This window comes from Alosa alosa, chromosome 10 (genome assembly GCF_017589495.1).
Source record: "Alosa alosa isolate M-15738 ecotype Scorff River chromosome 10, AALO_Geno_1.1, whole genome shotgun sequence".
NCBI classification, from domain to species: Eukaryota; Metazoa; Chordata; class Actinopteri; order Clupeiformes; family Clupeidae; genus Alosa; species Alosa alosa.
This window is the reverse complement of record NC_063198.1, coordinates 23,815,551-23,836,763: the sequence shown is the minus strand read 5'-3', so window position 1 is coordinate 23,836,763 and position 21,213 is coordinate 23,815,551. Positions and strand designations below refer to the sequence as shown.

Sequence of the window (21,213 nt, the reverse complement as noted above, 5' to 3'; positions counted from 1 at the left end):
ATTTAATACATTTTCCCTGTGGTGACAACCCCGAACCCCCTCTAACTTTTGGGCTGAAATGAAAAAATGTCTGACCTGAGGCAAGTTCACATTCCACAAGCTTAAAGCGCCCTCTCGTGGCTGTAGACGGTAATGTTTCATGTAGTGTTCATGTCAATTCATACTGACTAATATTTCAAAACATGTTACATTATATAATTATATATATATATATATATATATATATATATATATATATATATATATATATATATATATATATATATATATATATGTATATATATATATATATATATATATATATATATATATATATATATATATATATATATATATATAGATATATATATATATATATAGATATATAAGTCACAGGACCAGCCAAAGTGTGACTTATACTCTGGTGTGAGTATAACACTCTGTATGTGGTGCGAGTATAAGTGGGACTTAAATACGGGACTCATTAATGCTTACTAGTGAAATAGCTGATATTAAAGAATTATTATGTCATTCTAAATTATCACTGAATTATGTTATATAAAAATATTTGAAGTAGGATATATATTTGTAACAGCCTATGTGATTTTGTGACATTTTGACTGTTTTATTGAAGCTTCTCTCTTTTATGACAATATATACTTGAAAGGCAATGACCAAACTTTTCTCCATGGTATACAGTATTCTCTGTAACACTATTCCAGAAAGGTATGATGTAAGGAACAGTAACAATGTCTTTTTGGAATAATGCTCTAATTTCCCTATTTATGTTGTGATGTCTTGTAGAGAGACATAAGTCACCCACAACAGTGTTGGATAAGGCAGTTACATAGCAAGGTGTGTAGGGGGTAAATGAAGAGCATTATGAATCCTGTAGGAATTGCATCGAAAACAATAGCGTATTCCTTAAGTAGACACAGCTTCTTCTGTAAGCTGAAATGTCTGACATAGATTCAGGGCATTAAATTGGATGTATGTGTAATTTCAACAGATGTATTGAACTTACTTTGTGTAACACTTTTCATGCCAGCTACTTTATCTCTGCTGGTGACCTGCACGGCCTCCTCTAAGTTGGGGTTCCCTGAACACAACTGCCATGTTGTTTCAGCCAGAAACAACTACAGAGGCTAATGTCTATGAGCTTCAGAAGAGTGGCAGGTACTTCCAGGTGCTCCCATACACATACCTCACAGTTCTCTCCATCTCTGTGGTAAGAGGAGTTGATGGTGGTGATGCTGTGGTGGGTGGTCATGAAAAGGTGTTTTTTCTGTCTGAAAAAGGTGACACTTCACAATATGTTGGTGAGGACAAGATGTGCTTCCCTTTGCACAGGGGCAATGCCAGGTGTTCTTTTTGCTAATGTGAGTTAACCTGCCCAAGGTGCTGTAGTAGCCTTGGTAGATTGAAAGGCAAATATTACTTTTAGAACCACCCAGTTCCACCAACACACACAAGAGGGTCTACACACTGCCACCTTGGAGTGATTAAAAAAATTGCTCTAGAGCAGGGGTGGGCAAACTGCGGCCCGCGGGCCGTATCTGGCCCGCCGAGCATTTCATTTGGTTATCAGGCTGTTCGCTTTTTCCTGCGATAGAGACAACGTTGGTTAGCTTTACTGCAAACTGCTTTTCACTCTCCTCAGAAAACGTTTACAATGTCAATGTCAAAACATCATGTTAAATAGAGATGATAGGCCTACTATTAGTTATCTCCATTGCAGCAGATCTAACTTGAACGTAATGCTACTCCATTTAATTGGGAACGCGTCTGCGCTCACGAGAGGGAGAGAGAGCGGCAGGTTCCAGCTGGCTTGTCATTGTTGATAATTGATATCTCCTTCTTATAAGAAACTTTTAAAAGGAAATCATAAAGGCAACAGTAGTTCCCACTACTGACCATTTATAAACTGTCCTTAAAGCGACAGTGCACAATTTATACATTTGTTAAACAGTATCAAATTAGCAGCATTAGCAATTAATATTTTAAAGCATACTTTTGATACTAAATGACCGTTGGCCGTTGTGCGGCCCGCCGGCCATTTTTCAAAACCCAATGTGGCCCTTGAGCCAAAAAGTTTGCCCACCCCTGCTCTAGCGCATTTTGTCTAGGACCTGCTGTTGAAGTGGTACCTCAGTGGCAATAGTGTTGCAGTACTCTACGGACCTGATGTGGTGACAGGTGCTGTGAGTGAGGCCACTTTGCTGTGCAAGCAGGTGGTGTTGCCGGCCAGTGGCGTAGTGTAGTTGCCCAAGGACCCGGTGCAAGTCTCCACCACCACCACCCATGTTATGCTACGTCATTTAAGAGCCAATAAGGCTGTGCATACGTTTATGGACGTAGGCACGCTTCAATTAAACTGAAATACACATTTTGCGCATCATGTACAAAAATCCGGGACATTCAGTGTCCAGGATTTTTATTTTTATTTTCCTGGACAGACCATGAAAATCCGGGACAATCAGGAAAATCCTGGACAGGTGGCAACCCTAGCCACACCCCTGATTTCTCACGCTGAAGTATCAACCCGGTCGGTCAGATGCCTGAAAAATATGGCAAGCCGTTCAAGACAAAACGTCTGTCAAAATAACGCCTCCACGTGTAGATTTTTTACTTCTTCAGGAGTAAAAAATAGACGGCTGAGCCGCCAGACGCCACATTTTTACGTGTGCCACGCGCAAAAACTTAGCGTCTGACGTCAGAGGTAAAAAAATGACGTCTGGGTGATTTGCTGCAATGCCAGAGCCTTTGTGCCAGAGTAGACACGGCATTGGCTGCTGGAAACAGTAAATGCAGCCGCTATAGTTGCAGCAGAGAGATGCCAGAGCAATGTGCAGCATATTCCTGCTCAAATCGGCGGACCATCGCAAACAGGGCTCGGGGGATTACTTTTCACAAGTAAGATTTAACATTATCGTACTATTGGTTGTATTTTGTGAATGCAATATTACCAGAGAGTTGAAAAGGAGCAAGGATCTTTGTTATTGTATGTAAATCGTAGCCAGCTAGCTAGGCTACTTGCTAGGTGTTCAGATGTTCACCCGGCTATGAACTGAGACTTGATGAGTCATATTCCATTACACTGACTTACATTACAACTGACACAAGAATGCTATTGTAGAAATGAATCAAATATTACTAATATAACATTGGTCCGCTTTAATTTTACACAAGTGGCACAGACTGTAGCCTATTATCGGGCAGTTGCTACTTGTAGCTTAGCTAGTAATAAGTGTGTTGGTGGTAGCTTCACTATTTCCTGAATAAAGTAACTTTTCAATAGCTTAACTTCTTTATATGAAGTAGCTTGGCCAAACAAGCTACACTTTTGTCATGTGAAATTAGCACAATTTAAAGTAGCTTCCTATGTAGTGAACTAGCCTACTGCTGTGTTTGTGTTACTAAGCTTGCTACATTTGACTGGGGTGGTAGTTTTGTGTAGTGAAGTTTTATTCATGGCAGAGTAACTGATAGTTTAGCTCACTACAATTCCCAAGTAGCTTGCCCAACACTGTATTATTCACATGTAATTCACTCTAACAAAAATAAGATGCATCTCAAATCCCTTTTTATTCATTTATTTATTTTATATCTCCCCAGAACAACTGCCTTGCTCAAGGACTACCACGAATGAGCTGAACGGTCTCCTCACACCCCTGGAACTGAGGAAGGTGTAGCTTTACATTGCATTACTGCAGGGCATCTGCTAGACTGTGACTGAATATTTGATTTATGAGCTCCACCTTCATCACCTTTTTGGTAAGGCAACTGCTCTGCCCATGACCGGAAAGCACTGCAGAGGGTGTGAAAACTGCCCAACGCATCACCGGTTCCTCACTCTCCTCCATCGAGGCCATCCAGGGCAAGCGATGCTTGCGTAAGGCGCGCAGCATCATCAAAGACTGTTCTCACCCCAACCACAGACTGTTCACCCCACCTTCCCTGGCTGATCTCATGTAAATGTTTATGGAACCTTTCTGTATAAGTATATATACACTCTTTTGATCCCGTGAGGGAAATTTGGTCTCTGCATTTATCCAAATCTGTGAATCAGTGAAACACATACAGCACACAGTGAACACACAGTGAGGTGAAGCACACACTACCCCCAAGCAGTGAGCTACCGGCTACAGCAGCGCTGGGGGAGCAGTAAGGGGATTAGGTGCCTTGCTCAAGGGCACTTCAGCCGTGGATGTGGGCATGGAAGAGCAGTGCTCAACCACTTCCCCTGCCCACATTTTTCTTACTGATCGAGTGTGAGATCAGCCATTCAGACACCTGAGGGGTAGGCTATTCCAAGTAGGCTACGTGGTTGAGTGACAAACCTGAGTAAATTGACTCAGAGTAGAAGAGCTGATACAGGAAACATGGTTGTGTGTATTTTAATATTCATTGTGGCTTAACAGTAATAGAATATTCTGATACTGTATATCATATAAAGTGATGACATCCCACATCAAAACTGGGAACATAATCCATAATGTTTGACAGCATAGACAAAAACTGGTTTGATACAAGTTGTAATGAGTTAAATGTAGTTGTAATTCCATACACATTTTCAAGTGTTTTCATATTTAAGTTCAGTGCCCTCAAAACTAAAGTTTGATAAACAGACATTGGTTTGGAATAAGTAAAGGAAATGGTGTAACTGGGTTCAATATCTGTTAGAAAAGTTCCATAAACATTGAAAAGTGCAAGTTTGTAGGTTTGTTTCTGATCGTTAAAAAACAAACATTGGTTTTTGGCATAAGTAAGTGTAACAGTTCATTAATACAAGACAAAAAGGCCAGCATGTGTTATTCACAGTTCACAGGTTCCAGCCCCAATGAAGAGATCAAATAAAGAGGAATTAAGAAACATTTTAAAAAACGGCTGAGATCAGCCCTGTTCAATGCAATCAGTAAAGAATCTGGGAGTGTCTTCACAGGCTCAGTGAGACAGAGGTTACTGTCATGCTGGTGACGGTACATGCAATTTTGTATGTTCCCAGTCCACCTTGCTAAAATTGCTTAGATACACTTTGACTGAGAACACAAGTGCTACAGACAGCAGGTGGCAGTACATAATGAAACTGGGTAAACTCCATAAAAGAGGACAGAGTCATCCAGACAGTGGGAAAATGGGAGAGTGGCGAATGCAGGTGATTAGATTAGATTCAACTTTGTCATTGTGCAGAGTCCAAGTACAGAGACAACAAAATGCAGTTTGTGTCTAACCAGAAGTGCAAAAAAGCAGAAAAGTGCAATGTGATATACAAAGTAGTTGGTGCATAGACAGACAAAAGATATAGTGCAGTGTAGACAGTGTACAGTTGTTTTCAGAAGGTGGTTTAAAGTAGTATAAATTAAATACTAGATGTACTGCATTGCGGTACAAAATATGCCCGCCGCTCAGTCCTGTACATCCGTTCCTCGAAAAGAAATCACACTTCAATTTGTCTCCATATTTTACTCCATCCCCCACTCTTGACTCGAAGCTTGTGGTTGCTATTTAAAGCACTCGAAACATCTCTGTTAGTTCCATGCCGTTTTCAACAGCTATCAAAAACAAAGGTCATTTTTGGATGGATGGATTTTTTGTGAATGTTTCTTCTTCTACATAAGATTTTAGTCATCTTTAGTTCATGTAATACTTTATTGTCAATGCACAAATTAAGTAACAGTAGTCTGAAACGTTATTGTTAATGCACAAATTAAGTAACAGTAGTCTGAAACAAAATGCTGTTTTACATCTAACCAGTGGTGCAAAATAACTGACATGTCGAAAATGGGCCTTGATGAAATGCGTCAGACTGTTCATATACACATTTTAACGGGCCAAAGTTGAAGAGCTGTTGTCCGCTATTGTTTGTGCAAATATAGGCTGATTCATGTTCCCTTGCATTGTGTAACTGAGGTCCATGGCTAGTCTGGCTTTCACCAGACCAAGCTCAATCTTTTAAGAAATCAAAAAAAAAAAAATAAATTGCGGGCAGATCAGGCTGGTTCACCCAGCCTAGTCCATAGGCACCGATATTGTTTAATTTTCCGATTGAGATATCCACGCCTGGCTATTCTAAATGCAAAAATGCATCAGGGAGTTATGACAAAACTGTAACTAACAAACTAGATCCTAATAGAAAGCTGATAGCTTCCTAAGCTACTTATAAGGTAGGCCTATTTAGCCTACAACATAAATTGTCAATAGGCTATGCTGGCGACACAAATAGAATCTCCTTTGAAACCAATGGCTTACGCCTTTACAGTATCAAGCGGACTTAAACTGCCATATCGCGGGCTTAAAAGTTGTAATAAAATTCACGCAGCTCCATGAGTCAAGGAAAGCCGAATGAAGTAGCCACTTCTAAATGGGACCCACTACACAGTAGCAAGGTGTGTTGCTAAAGCAGCCATAATGAAATTGGATTGCATTGGATACTTCACACACACGTGCTTTTTAATTTCACAGACTACAACTACCAAGCTGGAATCAAAGCACATCGATTCCCCTCTCACACCCTGCACGCACTTAAAACAAAATAAACATGCGCCTCAGTCTCACGCATGTATAGGCAAACTGTATCAGACCGTGTAACGCTGGTAAATCTTCCATTGCACAGAATGATTTTGTAGCACGTGCAATAAATGACAGTCGAAAGATACAAACAGTGCTGCTATCAATTTGCTTGGTATAACCGCATTTATAGTTTTCTACAAATGCAATCAATCAAATTGACCTCCATCACTCAACCAACGCTAACAGTAACATTACCTAGGTCCTTATTGATATTATAAGATTAACGTACCTGCAGTAAAAACCAAGCATGTCCGATAAACATCCTTATTTCGGCTTCAAGAAGAAATGGAAATTACATTTCATTTGAACGTCATCCTATCCTTATTAGATGTTCTCTGCAGTAAACTACACTCCTTGTATGAAGCGTCCATTGTTTTTCCAACCCACTTTTAAAGGAACACGACACCCAAAATCAGTAGTAATATATGTTCTTACCTTAACTTTCACGAGTTGAGTCATACCTCTCCCGCGTCGGTATGTGCACTCAAACGCCTATATGTGGGCGCTTAATGTGTTAGCATGTTGCTATGCTAGCAGGCTCTGCCGTAGCCATAGAGGGAGTAAGATGGCATTAATGCTTTAGCTTCCAACAAAATTACGTCCCACTGCAACGACGCGCCATCTAGTGGACAAACGACTACTTATCGCCAATACTGGAAATGCAGCCATCATGATGATGATGAATATTTATTTTGGCTTTCTTTAATCCTACTGAATTTGTAATTATGTATCGGGCCGCTCTAATACCGATAGTATGTGGGTGCCTGTGTGTGTGTGCATGTGTATATGTGTGCACCGCCATCTACAGGCCAATGAGTGTACAGTCACTAAATGTACACATAACCTAATTTTTTTTAGACCCCCCCATGGATGAAATTCTACAAAACTTGGCATACCCCCAGAGAATGCCAGGTCAATCATACACATAAAATTGGTGCAGTTCTGAACATCTTAACTGAAGATAGGGGCGATTAAAGCAGAATAATATTGCATTTTCATTTTTTTTACCGGGGTGCAAATCACAAATGAGTGATTATGGGCCAGATTGATGTGGGCCCTTGAGACCAACATACCATAAAAGATTCTTCATCCTCAGTGCCACGGTTCACAATCTTTTAAAAAGTTCATGCCTGTTTTGTTCACGCATTGTATAATAACTATTCTCCCGCGGGCACCATTTTTGGAGACCCCTGAGTTATGTCAAGAAATAGCCTTTGTTTCAGTCGAATAGCCTACAGCTAGTACTAGCTCGCTAAGTAGCACTACGAGAACCACTGATAGAAAATAATACCTCAACATTTTGAAGGCTGATATTGTTATGCTTAGGCTGACACATTCCTTTCATTATACGGTTGTCTCCCTTCCTTCGCATGGGACGGAACAGTGTTGCAGATGTGGCCAGACGTTGACCATGGGAGTCGGGGCTGCTTTTGGTAGTAGGCTACTAACGTTCATCTCTGCATCCATGGCGTTTCTAGTCCTCAGTACCAACATAACGGCCGACTCCCTTCTCTGCTGTGTAATCGCAACAATGTTGCAACCTAGGGAGGGCGTGTCGCTAACATGTATGCTTGTGTTATAGTCAACAAAGATATGTGTAGCCTACTTCTATCGAAATGCTCATTTTAATGAAGGCCCAATGGGAAATGTAATTGAGTAAAGAGTACAAATTCTAGTTCAAATATTTACTCGAGTAAGAGTAAAATTACAGCCTTAAAAAAGGAACTTGGAAAGTATTCGTTACCCGAAAAAAGTACTTTTTTTACTCATTTGCGTTACTTGTAACGCATTACTACCCACCACTGGCTGTCTGTGTGCATCCACTTTATTCTGTCTCCAGATTGCACAAAATAATTTATCTTAGGAGGCAATAAAGGCTAATCATCATCATTATCAGAAAAATATATAGCTAACAGATGGATGAATTATTACGTAAATTATTAAGGTGATTAAAGGTTGGTGCTTGATACTGGTGAAAACCTGCAAACTGTGACAGCTGTTTCCAGCTAATCTACTCTCTCTATCGGACATAATATGATCATTTCTGATTGTAAAACATACAGTATGCCGAAATTAAATTTCATGAACAGAATGTTTACAAAATACCCTCCCAATAACTTTGAGACAGCTGTTGAGGATCAGGCAGACAAATAAGTAATTTTTGATTGCCAACATAGCATGTTCCCTATTCTTGGTATGATTTTTCAAGTGGTTGTTGACCATGGGGTATATTTGGCATGTTCCCCACTCTTGGTATGATTTTTCAAGTGGTTGTTGACCATGGGGTATATTTGGCAGCTATATGTGCAACAATAGAAACATGGTACATTTTCCAGCTTTGGGACTCAAGTAGTGACACAGCCAGTTTTTTCACTAATAGGCCTTCACATCAAAGAAAACAGACTAGGCCTAGACATGAAATGCATTAGCCAGATAATATTGCTATTGTTTAGGCTATGTTATGTGACTGGTTATTTCATGCACACAGCCATTCAAAGAGGACAAGGTATAACATATATTAGAGACAGAAAGGTCAAAAGGTCCAAATAAACAGCCTACAATTCGCACATTGTAACCTATGCAATTACCAGCTCATATAGGATAAAAGGACAAAATCGGGTTTGGTGTGAAAAAATCTGAGATTTTTTTTAAGCCATATCAACCAGCCCTAATATCAACTCCTCTGCTGTTGGGCCCTTGACTGGGACACTTTCACCGATGTCCCTTGAGGTCCCTGCGGTCATGGATGAGGAGCTAGGCTGTAGCGCGAAGATTCCATCGGGCTTGGGGAGTGGAGGTCAAGGGTCATGCCCGAGGTCTCCAAAGGGAACGCGTAGTTTGTGACTGTAAGAAGAGAAGAGAAGTGTCAGTCTTGAATTAGTGTATAAGATGATTACTCACATCTGTGCTTGGCGATGGCTTGGAAGCCATGTACCAGTCTAGTGTAGGGGTCACAGGAAGAGAGATCATTATTCAAAACAGTCTCATTATTAAAAGCGTATTAACTCCACTCAGTCTATGGCTACACAATTTCCTTTTTTTTTTTTAGTTTAATTTTAATCTTTGAATATGGAATATGTTCTTACTGCTCTATTTGATTTGTTTAATGTCCTGTATGTTTCTTGAATTTCCCCTTGGGGATCAATAAAGTATCTATCTATCTATCTATCTATCTATCTATGTGACATATTCATGTTTGTGAGTTGGCTCTACAAATAATATTGAATTTTGCATATCAGGTTTATTGTAGTTATCATTAGTTATACAGTCTAACGTCATGATACTAGGCTTATTTTTTCATCTCTTTTTTTTCTCCATATGAAACATCTTTGTAAAATGATGATGATGACTGTTATCGTTATGAGTAGCAGCAGCAGCAGTAGTAGTAGTGGTGGCATTTGTAGAGGCAGTAAAATATATAGTGGTAGTACAGTATCATGCCAGTCTCACCTGCTCTCCTCTCCTTCCAGCAGCTTCCTGTAGGTGGCGATCTCGATGTCCAGCGCTAACTTGACATTCATGAGCTCCTGGTACTCGCGCACCTGTTTTGCCATGTCCTGCTTGGTGCGCTGGAGGGCAGCCTCCAGGTCCTTGATGCTGCCACGGGCCTTTGTCACTGCCCGCTGTCCACACTCCTCTGCCTCTACGATCTGTGTCTCTAGCTTTTCCCGCTGAATAAGGGTGGGCCAAAGGTTAAGGATGGTTAAATACGTAGGTGTGCATATGTGAGTGCATTCGGTCATAGGCTACCTGTCCTTTGATGGTGTCGATTTCTGAATGAATCCTTGTGATTATGCGGTTGCACTCAGCAATCTCAGCTTTGGAGGATTGCATTTCACTGCTGGACTTAGTGACAGACACCTGCATCTCTTTATACTGAACACACACAAACACACTCACTTGTTATTCAAGGGAAAGGAAAACACTTTGTACAAACTTACAACACAGAGGAAGACTTGTTATGTGTGTGCGTGTGTGTGTGTGTGTGTGTGAGTGATTGTGCGTGTATTCGAGGAATATGATGCAGGGCCATTCCTTCTGTTTGTACCAGGTTTCAGCCTCAGCCTTGCTGCGGTTGGTGATGTCCTCATACTGGGCTTTGACCTCAGCCCCACGATGGCGTCCATGTCTAGATTCCTGCTGTTGTCCATCTCCACCACCACGGATGTGTCCTTTATCTGGGCTTGCAGCTCTTGCAGTTCCTATAATCACACACACACACGCACACACACACGCACAAACACACACACACACACACATTGGTAAGTTCTCATGGTCATGACAGTCAACAGTGTACATTACAGATAAAGACGTGCATGCAGTGTGTAAGTGTGTGAGTGAAAGTACCAAGTCATAGAGCTTCCTGAGGAAGTGGACCTCATCATTCAGATTGTCTAGTGTTGCCTTCAGCTCCCATGCAGCCATCTTGGCGTCCTCTGAGTCCTGGCAACATAACAGACAAGGAGTTGTGAATATGTGTGTGTGTGTGTGTTGGGGGATGTTGTTATATGGATATGAACTTGTGTGAGTATCTGGGATATATATAGTAAGTAGCCTATAGGGGGAGTGTATATGTGGGTGTGATCATGTGAGTGTGAGGCGTGTGGATTTGATCATGTGTGTATGCTGTGATTGTGTATTTGGGTGTGATCATGTGTGTGTGTTGTGATCGTATATGTGGACGTGATCATGTGTGTGTGCTGTGATCGTATATGTGGATGTGTGTGTAAGGTGTATGAGTGTGGCCATGAGGGAACTCTCACCTTCTGCAAGAGCACAAATTCATTCTCACAGCTAATGCGCTTGTTGATCTCATCCTCGTATCTGAACAACAGACAGTTAGCGTATCATGCCATAAAGACTATTGTCAGAGCTGTGTGTATGTGTATATCAGAGCTGTGTGTGTGTGTTTGTGTCTGTGTGTGTGTGAATATCCTCTCACTTCTTCTTGAAGTCCTCCACCAGTTCTTGCATATTGTGCAGGTCTCCCTCCAGACGGACCTTGTCATGACCCAGACAGTCGAGGTGGTGGCGCAGGTTACTGATGTAGGCCTCAAATAGTTGGTCGATTTTGGAATGAGAAGTTGTCTGGTCCTGCAGGAGACTCCACTTGGTCTCCAGCATCTTGTTCTGCTGCTCCAGGTTACGCACCCTCTGTGAAGAAAATGGTCTATATCAAAGCTTCTCAGTTCACGTATTTCTTATACTTTATACCTCCATAAAGCTTCCTTACCTAACTATTGTAACACCCCCATTTATTACCACTTTTGTTCAGAAATTCTAAAACAACAATGTTTTTTAACACTTCAAAATAACATTTGCTAAATGAACCTTACATTTTTTGAACAAAATCTGGTTTGGTTCTTATCGGGAGCATTAGGGAGTTATAGTGCTGGCCTGATGGGTCGCCTATTTACGCCATTTCAACGGCACATGAACGCTTAGACCGAGAATTCTCGTCATGAAATTAAAATTCCACTGGAGCTTCAAGCGGTTGTGTACACACAGCCTTACAAAACTGTTTACAGCTCTTCGAGTCACGGTAAAATGTAATTTTTGGTACATAGCTAATTTAGATACACCTATGGTGTGGGCGGTTGCGTTTCTTTAGGAGTCCGCCGTCTTGGTTTGAATAGAAATGGATATTAAGTGACACATACACGCAAGACGGCGGAAATATGGGACCGATGGTAATAGGGGGAGTTCCGATACCCAATTACCCTATTAATTACTTAATGATTTAATTGCCCAACAATTCTCCTGCGCTAATTTAGTACATTATAAGACATTCTTAACTTCTCATTCATTCCATCTAAGCAGATTCGGTCAGCAGTTCATGATACACACATGATGGACACATTAATTATCCTTACAATCAATGTATGTTATTTTGTGACAATCCTAATGTAAAATCCGTTTTAAAAGCATCCTCAGTAACAATAAACAATAAGAGGTACTGTAACACTGGTGCTGCTGCTTTTATGAGACCCAAACATATAACACTGACCCTGCCGCTGCATAACACTCTCTACAATATCAGGAGGAACCCACATCACTGTTTTAAATGTATACTTGTTATTAGGGATGTAACGATTACCGGTATAATGGTAAACCGCGATAAAAATGTTGACGATAATAATTACCGTTTTCATTTCAAACATCATGATTATCACTGTTGATTACCGCGGTGTGGAAACCGTGTGTTTAATCCTTCCCAGCTTCATCCGAGCCTGCTTTTGACATACAGTAGGCCTGGTACAATGGAACAATACTGGTACCCTACTGATTCTGTTGTCTAATTGATGGTTTTAACTATGATTCGGATTAGGTTACACCTAATTTTAAAAGGCGGAACTTTTTCACCGCAAAATGTGCACTGTATCATGTTCACGTCCACATTAAATCCATTCCACTCACGTTATCAGGAGAATACAGTAGCCTAAAGTTTTATTTTGAACGCTTACTTTGGTCTCACTCATTGCATCCAAATAACAGAAATAGCTAACTCCAAGTTATAGGGTAAGTTAAGCTATAAGCACATAGCCGATTAAACATGAAGAAAAAAGTGAACGGGACACTTATAAACTATTTCAGCTTGTGTAGGCCTATCAGTGCTTTCTGGACATATTGAAAACACTTTTAGAAATGCCGTGATAATACCGAAAACCGTGATAATTTTGGTCACTATAACCGTGATGTTAAATTTCCATACCGTTACATCCCTACTTGTTATTGAAGCATAACAAAAGATCTCTCAGAAGCACTGATAAATCTGACAATCATAGTGAATCATGTTCCAAAAAATGACACATCAAAGCACATTTGGTTCTATTGACTTGAAAGAAAAATCCGAAGCGCTGCACTTTGGGTAGAGGCAGAGATCGATTGACAGAGACTCACTTTATCGATGAAGGAGGCGAAGCGGTTGTTCAGGACTTTGATTTGCTCTTTCTCCTGATTGCGGACATTCTTGTAGTCGGGGTCGATATTCATGGTGATGGGGGTCAGGAGCCTCTTGTCGTAGTCGACATGTGTACGGAGTGGAGCGCTCACGGCCGGCCTGTTGCACCAGCCCCCGACCCGGTACGCGTAATCCGATACCCCATACCGTGCATGCCCCTGCACCATCTTCACTCCTCCCACAGCGTACCCTGCCTTGTTGATCTGGGCAACGCGATAACCGCGATGACGGATGAAGTCTGTATGGCTACTGAAGTGGCCTGACATCCTGCTGTAGTCTACCAAACGCACAATGCTGAGATGGAGAGGAAGAGAGATGGAGAGACAGGGAGGAATGCAAGGGCGTAGGTTTGGTCTCAGCTTTGGTGGGGACACATCCACAACTCCTGTTGTCACGATACCAACATTATCATTTCAATACCAATAGCAAGTGAAGAATCTCGATTTTGATACTATTGCGATTTTTTAAAATTTGATTTGGTTTGTGTGATTTGTGAGATCATTCACATCAGTGGCAATCATATAATTTGATTGACCCTCCACACACACACACACACATTGAAAGTGATGGTTGTCATAGGTTTCTTTTTCATATTTTGGAATTCATATAAACTATACATTTGTATTGATAATTATGTATAGTATTTTATGATCTGCATGATTACTAATAGCTAAACATATTTAGTAATTTGATTACATCATATTGATATTTAAATTATTAGGGTACACTTGTCTATATCATCACATTTGGTGTGTAAATCTAATTGAGTGCCTGTCACTTTAAGAGGAACGTGAATGCTGAAAAATAGTTTCGCAAGTGCAAGGATATGTGGATTAAATTCATCATGTTTGATTTAAATTCATCATGTTTCATCATGTCATTAGATATAATAAATGTTCAAAAAACTAACAAGTCAAAGAAAATCTTTCTGGGATGAGATCATAGAAGAGATAAGTGTCTCGCAATGTTTATTTCTATGAGTATGGAAATGCACCAGTTTATCTTTTATTTCTTTGCATTGTGCAGGCTACATTCACAAATACATTAGCCTACATAAACAGAATATAGGAACAGGAAAATGTCTCGGATCCATTGTTTATTGCTACTGCAAGATTGGTAGCCCAATTAGCCTAACAGTCAGTGATGGTGACTTATAGCCTATGTGACTGTCCCTGCGGCACACCCTTATTCAACATGACTCCTAACTTTGGTTGAAAGATTACAGAAGCTAGGTTCGTTGTGACAATATCCTGGGTAATATCCTAACAGCTAATGCTATTTTACACAGTAAAATCCGCATTTGAAAGCCTGGTCACCAGTTGCCAGTTTGTATGGCTAATTATTTTGCCTAGACTGCAATGAAAAAGCTTCGTATTTTGTGGCATAGCTGATCTACAAACCACAAAAAGGGGCAAACATGTACATGCTGAAGGGCAAAGAGAATATCACAATGTTTTACTCTGGCCTTTTATGGGATAGGCTGTGTATTGGCAGACAGCCCTAACTTACCGTTGTCGTTGACACACCCGCTCGCTTGACTGCCGGTGCAAACAAGTACAGTAGCCTGACATTTTCCGTGCGTGTAGGCCTACTGTAGCGTGCATGTCAGATAACCCTTCCCCCTCCCCCTTTGTTTTTCAGCAAATCATATGACGACGTTTCTTGTAGCCTGTTGTGCTGGCTATCGGAATGATCAGCAGCACAAATAAGCTAAAATATTGGTGGGGACAATTTTGTCATCTTAAAATATTGATTAGGACGAGTCCTTAGCGTCCCACCCTAAATCTACGCCCATGGAGGAATGGGACGAGTAGGGTCAGTGTTCCTCCTTTATAGCTTTACAAAGTAGGGCTGGAAGGAGTTATTGTGTTATTGTGTGCACATGTGTAACATTAATTTGGATTAATCTCTCACGCAAAGGGAGTGTGTGCAATTATATGATACAATAAAAGTATTATATTATAATTAGCTTTCTACAATACTGTAATATTGTATGGTACAAGCCAAATTGTCACAGCAATTAAAAATCAAATCAGCTTTTATGTGTGTTTTATAGATACTTAGATAGATAGATAGATACTTTATTGATCCCCAAGGGGAAATTCAAGATTTTTTATGTGTCTTATCTTATCTTAGATTAAATTACATTCAACTTTATTGTCATTTAGCAGAGACTCCGCCAGATGGATTGCTTCGCATTTGATCGGCATATCCATCTGGGAACTTTCTCTGTTGGAGAACTTTTGGGAAGAGGCAAAAATACTGGTTAGCTGATTGGATAAACCATCACCACCTATATTGGTGATAGACGGGCCAAATCAACCAATCAGATCAATGAAGCGAATGATGTACTAACAGAATCGACAAAAATACAACCACAAGCTAGGCTACCCTTAACTAAAACCTGCCTCAAAAACCAACGCTGATTGGCTGTTGGTTTGGCGAACGGTTCCAAATTTTCTCCATCACAAGAAGCCAGACTAATCTGTGAGTAGAAAATGGAGCTCGCGAGGCTAGCAGACAGGTACAGAGCCAATGAAATGCAGTTGACATCTGAAAGGATTGTGAATCAGAATAATTCTCTGTGTGTATTTCTTGTGGTCAGAATTCAATGAAAGCCTGTCTAGAGGCCTTTTGCCTATCACCAGGTGTGAAACGTCAATGTTTGTAGAAACAGTACGGGGCCAGGCCTCTGAGGAACTTCCTAGGAAAGGGGTTAGTTGTAATTAAAGGACAATAGAAGGTGACCAGACTTGACGGCATTCCCAAAACAACTCATTACCATTTAAAGTGTAGGAGAATGAGCCCTCTGCTTCACGACCCCTCTCTTTGTTGTAATACTTAAGCTCAGGTCATTTCTCTGTTGAGTTAGAGAATACTGGTGTACCCTTGCTTGGGGTGTCACAAACATGTACCTCTCCCTTGAGGGGCACTGGCCCTTATTGAAAAGAATAAAAGCCTGTATCCTGATTTTCCATCGTCCTGACTGAGTCTCTAGAGAAATATGGTAGTAAAAATATGCTATCAGTTATGGAGGTTCCTCCCTGAGATTATTATAACTTTAGATTTACTCGGATTCAGGTCTGCTGAGAGATCTTCATCATCCTGTTTGACAGAGTGGGATTATAGGGAGTAGTCCTAAACAGTCCTAGCTGGTCGGGAGTTAATACAATTTCTGTTGTATTGGAAATGGCTCTAAAATACTGTCTGTTCTGTGAATCTATTTTCAGTGTTAGAAACCGTTTTTGTTTCTGGAAATGGTCTATGCATTAAAGCCTATAATGCAGTTTGATCTGTGAATCTATTCAGAATTCTTGTTGAAATTCTGGGGTAGCTGGAGAAATGGCCACTCTCCAAGAAGGCTACCAAAAATTGGGACTGCTTTCCTAGAGTCTCACCTGAAAAGATAATTGCATAAGAGTGTTGCTGACGGATATATGAAAAGGACAAAGGACACATTTATATTTGGATAAATTACAAGTGAAATTGGATTGATAATGCAACTATTTGAATTGTGGAGACTTATAATGGACGATCAGGATTCAAGTAATATGTGATGCCCCATTTACAAAGATGGAGTTTGTTTTTTCTATGCTCAGTGTGAGACATGAGTTTGTCTTGTCTTCAAGTTAAGTCAAGTTTATTTATATAGCGTATTTCATACACAGAGGTCATTCAATGAGCTTTACATAAACAAAAGCAAACAGTAAGGGAAATTTTTCAACGATTTTCAATCTATTTTTCAGTAGATTTACTCACTAACATTGTTGTGGAAACACAATAAGCATGGAAGCTAAATGCACACTTCCTGCAACTGCATTAGCCTACTCGAAATAAGTTACTCCTCTAGTAAGTATTCACATGAAATAAAACAATAAAACATTGAGACCATTCAACAAAGCACACTGGGTAATAACAAATTCAACACATGAACTGGTTGGACTCGTCTCTAGGCTTCCTCAGTCATTGTAAAGCTGCCAAAGCTGAACATTATCCAAAACTCCATTTCTCAGACGAGCGTCAATTTGGGAGCTTGCATGCTACCACTCCTTCATTCTCAAATGACTTGAAAAGGCTGTTTGCACAATTTCACAAATAATCACAGGGACCGAAAAAAATACCTAACATGCCAACTTTTCCGGGTTTATCATGTATTTTAACTTTTCCCCCGCTGTCTTGCCGTTTTAATATTTTCCCGTAGAATATCCCATATTACTGTAATACTCTCATAACATTAGTCCTGCCATTTGGCCTGTCTCTGTGTTGTCCTGATGTTACCCCCTTGCCCTTCCAGCAGGGCTCGAATTACGTGGGAGCCAGAGGGAGCCGAGCTCCCATAGAGTGAGGACTGGCTCCCATGAAAGCAACAAAGTCAAAAACCTGAGGGGGTCTCTCTATAGACTATATGAGCAAACCGTATCGATTTGACAGCACTCGCAAATCTGAAGAAGTCACCCTGCTTTGATGCGAGTGTGTCATAATGCAGCCTACAATGATTGTGTTATCAATCTATCTATCCTCTGCCATTCAGAGCTCCGGAAAGTTCCCAGCTATTTTGAAACACCTGTTAGCAATCTCTGATGTCGGAATATTCAATGGCTACCCGACAATATCTCAGTGCAAACTCCAAAATTGTTTGTCAATTTTCCACGGTTCAACACATTAGCCTACTAGAACATAGTTTGGCTGGCTTTATTCATTTCTGCCAGTTAGTGCTTTTTCCCCTGTGTATAAGTTACACTACATGCATTATTGTGTTTGACACTGAGGATAGCCTATCTGAGACGGTGTTCTGGTTTAAATGAGTTACGTTGTGAAATTGAGAATGGGACAGACTAAATCGTTTAGTCTATTTCTTTGTATTGTGAAATTGAAATGAGATATGGACTATTATAATCAATAATATGTTGAAATTAATTAAAAGTAATCAATTTCTATGAAAAAAACTGTCTGTTGAGTGCGTGTGTCAAGGTAAAGCCTAGGCCTATGGCATATACTAAATATGTTTAGCCATTAGTATTTATGCAGATCATAAAATACTATAAATTATTTTAAAATATATATAAAGTTTATATGAATTCCAAAATATGAAATAGAAACCTATGACATAAGACACTTTGTGTGTGTGTGTGTGTGTGTGTGTGTGTGTGTGTGTGGAGGGTCAATCAAAGTCTAGGATCACCACTGATGTGAATGATCACACAGCATTTAATATTACTGATGGCGTCAAGGTGGTGGGGGCCCCCAAATCAAATATTTTTTTTAAAATCGCAAGCGTATCAAAATCAAGTTTCTTCACTTCTTATTAGTATCGAAACAGTAATTTTGGTATCGTGACAACAGGAGTTGGGGATGCATCCCCACTAAAGCTGAGACCAAACCCTTGAGTCGGCCATAAGTATTACTTTACTTTCCTACATTTTCACAGAAATATCTGTACTTAATACTCCTTACATTTTCGAAACTAGCTCATTACTTTTGCAATAAGCATTTGAGGCGAATTTTCAGTTATTTATTTTATTTGAGGTCATTGTGTGCTTTCCCAACATCAAGGCTGATTTCAACCTAAATAGATGGGACAACAATACTGATGCAAAAAAGGGGACTGACTTTGGATGCCAAAACAATGGTGACATGATAATGGTAAATGTCTTTGGCGAATTCAATACTTCATCAGCAACAAAACATCCTATTCTTTATTTGCTTTTTCTATTTTAAAAAAGTGTGGGAAAATATTCTGACATTTTCCTATAGGCATATTCTGCCAGTGAGCATACCTCACAGAAACAGAAACAGAAACATCCTCACTGAAGTCACTAATGTCTGTAAACAGATATTGTTGCAACACTTGTTGCCAAATGACTTGCACTGGTTTGTGGGGAAAGCTTTATGAGGGATTTGAATGTTTAATATATGAAACAGTCATTTTAAAAAGATAAAAATGCAAACTTAACTCATTAAGATAAAGTTATCTATTGTGAAAGTGACCAAAGGTCAACGTTTACTACAGGTGTTTGTGTGCATGTAAGCAGCAAAAAATGGAATTGGTAGTTTCAGTTTCACTATAAGTTGTATGTAAGTTATTTTAATGACAGAATAGCCCATGGACTTTGGTCTGTGAAGATATCATTATCTTCATGTATAAGATTAGTCCCTCTCTAGGAACCATCACCTTGTCTACCCTACCGCCTGACGACAAACCCCCCAGCCTTCCACCTGCACTAGACACCCACCAGTATGCATATACCGTGCAAACAGATCAACTGAGGATGCCATATCCACAGCCCTCCACTCTGCCCTCACCCATCTGGATAATAAAAATTCCTATGATAGGATGCTATTCATTCTGCAAAACTCCACCTGAATAAGGCTGCAGGCCCAGATGGCATCAGTCCCAGGATACTAAAGTCCTGCGTTGACCAGCTGTGCTGGGTTCTGCAGCACCTATTCAACCTTAGCCTTGGGCAGGGGAGGGTACCTGTGCTGTGGAAAACATCCTCCTTGGTTCTGGTCCCAAAGAAGCCCTCTCCATCGGCCCTCAACGATTATAGACCAGTTGCCTTGACATCACGTCATGAAGGTGCTGGAGAGAGGTGCTGGTTTTGGCCCATCTGAGACCACTGGTGGCCCCCCTCCCTGGACCCCCTCCCTGGACCCCCTACAGTTTGCCTGCTGTCCCAAGGTGGGAGTGGAGGATGCCATCATCTACCTGCTCCAGAGAGTCCACTCTCACCTGGATAGAGCAGGCGGCACTGTGATAATCATGTTTTTTTATTTCTCCAGTGCATTTAACACCATCCAGCCTTGGCTGCTGGGGGAGAAGTAACAGAGGATGCAGCTGGCCACCACCATCACTTCTTGGATTATGGACTACCTCTCGGATAGGCCACAGTTTGTTCGGCTCGGGGGCTGTGTGTCTGAGCGGGTGGTCAGCGTTACAGGAGCACCTCAGGGGACTGCTATCCCCTTTCCTTTTCACACTCTACACCTCTGACTTCCAATACAACTCTGAGTCTTGCCATCTGCAGAAGTTCTCAGATGACTCTGCATTGGTGGGGTGTGTTAAGAGTACCGGCAGATGGTGGATCGCTTTGTGGAGTGGTGTGGGAGCAACCACCTGCTCTTAAATGTGGCCAAGACCAACGAGATGGTGGTGGACTTTAGCAGGAACAGGACTAAGCCAAACACCATCACTGTCCTGGGGGAAGAGGTGGAGGTGGTGGAGAACTATAAATATCTGGGGGTTCACATAGACAATAAACTGGACTGGAAGCATAACACTGAGGCTGTCTACAAGAAGGGTCAAAGCAGGCTCTATTTCTCGAGGAAGCTTAAGGGCTGTGTTTTGGGCACCTGCGCATGGCGTAAAGTTCGTTTTTCACCCGCGCAAAGTTGAATTCGGTATTTTGCACGTTTATTTTTTAAACATCGCGCCCAGGGGTGTGGCAATAGGGAGGGGCTGGCGCATTGTCTAAAAATCGCTATTATACACCACCTAAACCTGGTCAGAAGTCAATGGCGAGTTGTTCATATGCTATTTTAAGAGCGCATGTCAACAGTCATATGGGTGGGTGCACAACGCGCGTACACCCTGCTTCTGTCATCCTCAAGAACGCGCACCAGCTGAACATCCATGCAAATCATTACAAATTACATGATTACAATGGAAAACAAAATTCTAATAAAGATATACGAAATACATC

General features: G+C 40.8%; 1 pseudogene; it reads right to left on the bottom strand.

Annotated features, from left to right (window-relative positions):
* Positions 1 to 9,995: 9,995 nt before the first annotated feature.
* LOC125301650 lies at positions 9,996 to 13,692 on the bottom strand (annotated as a pseudogene).
* Positions 13,693 to 21,213: the final 7,521 nt, after the last annotated feature.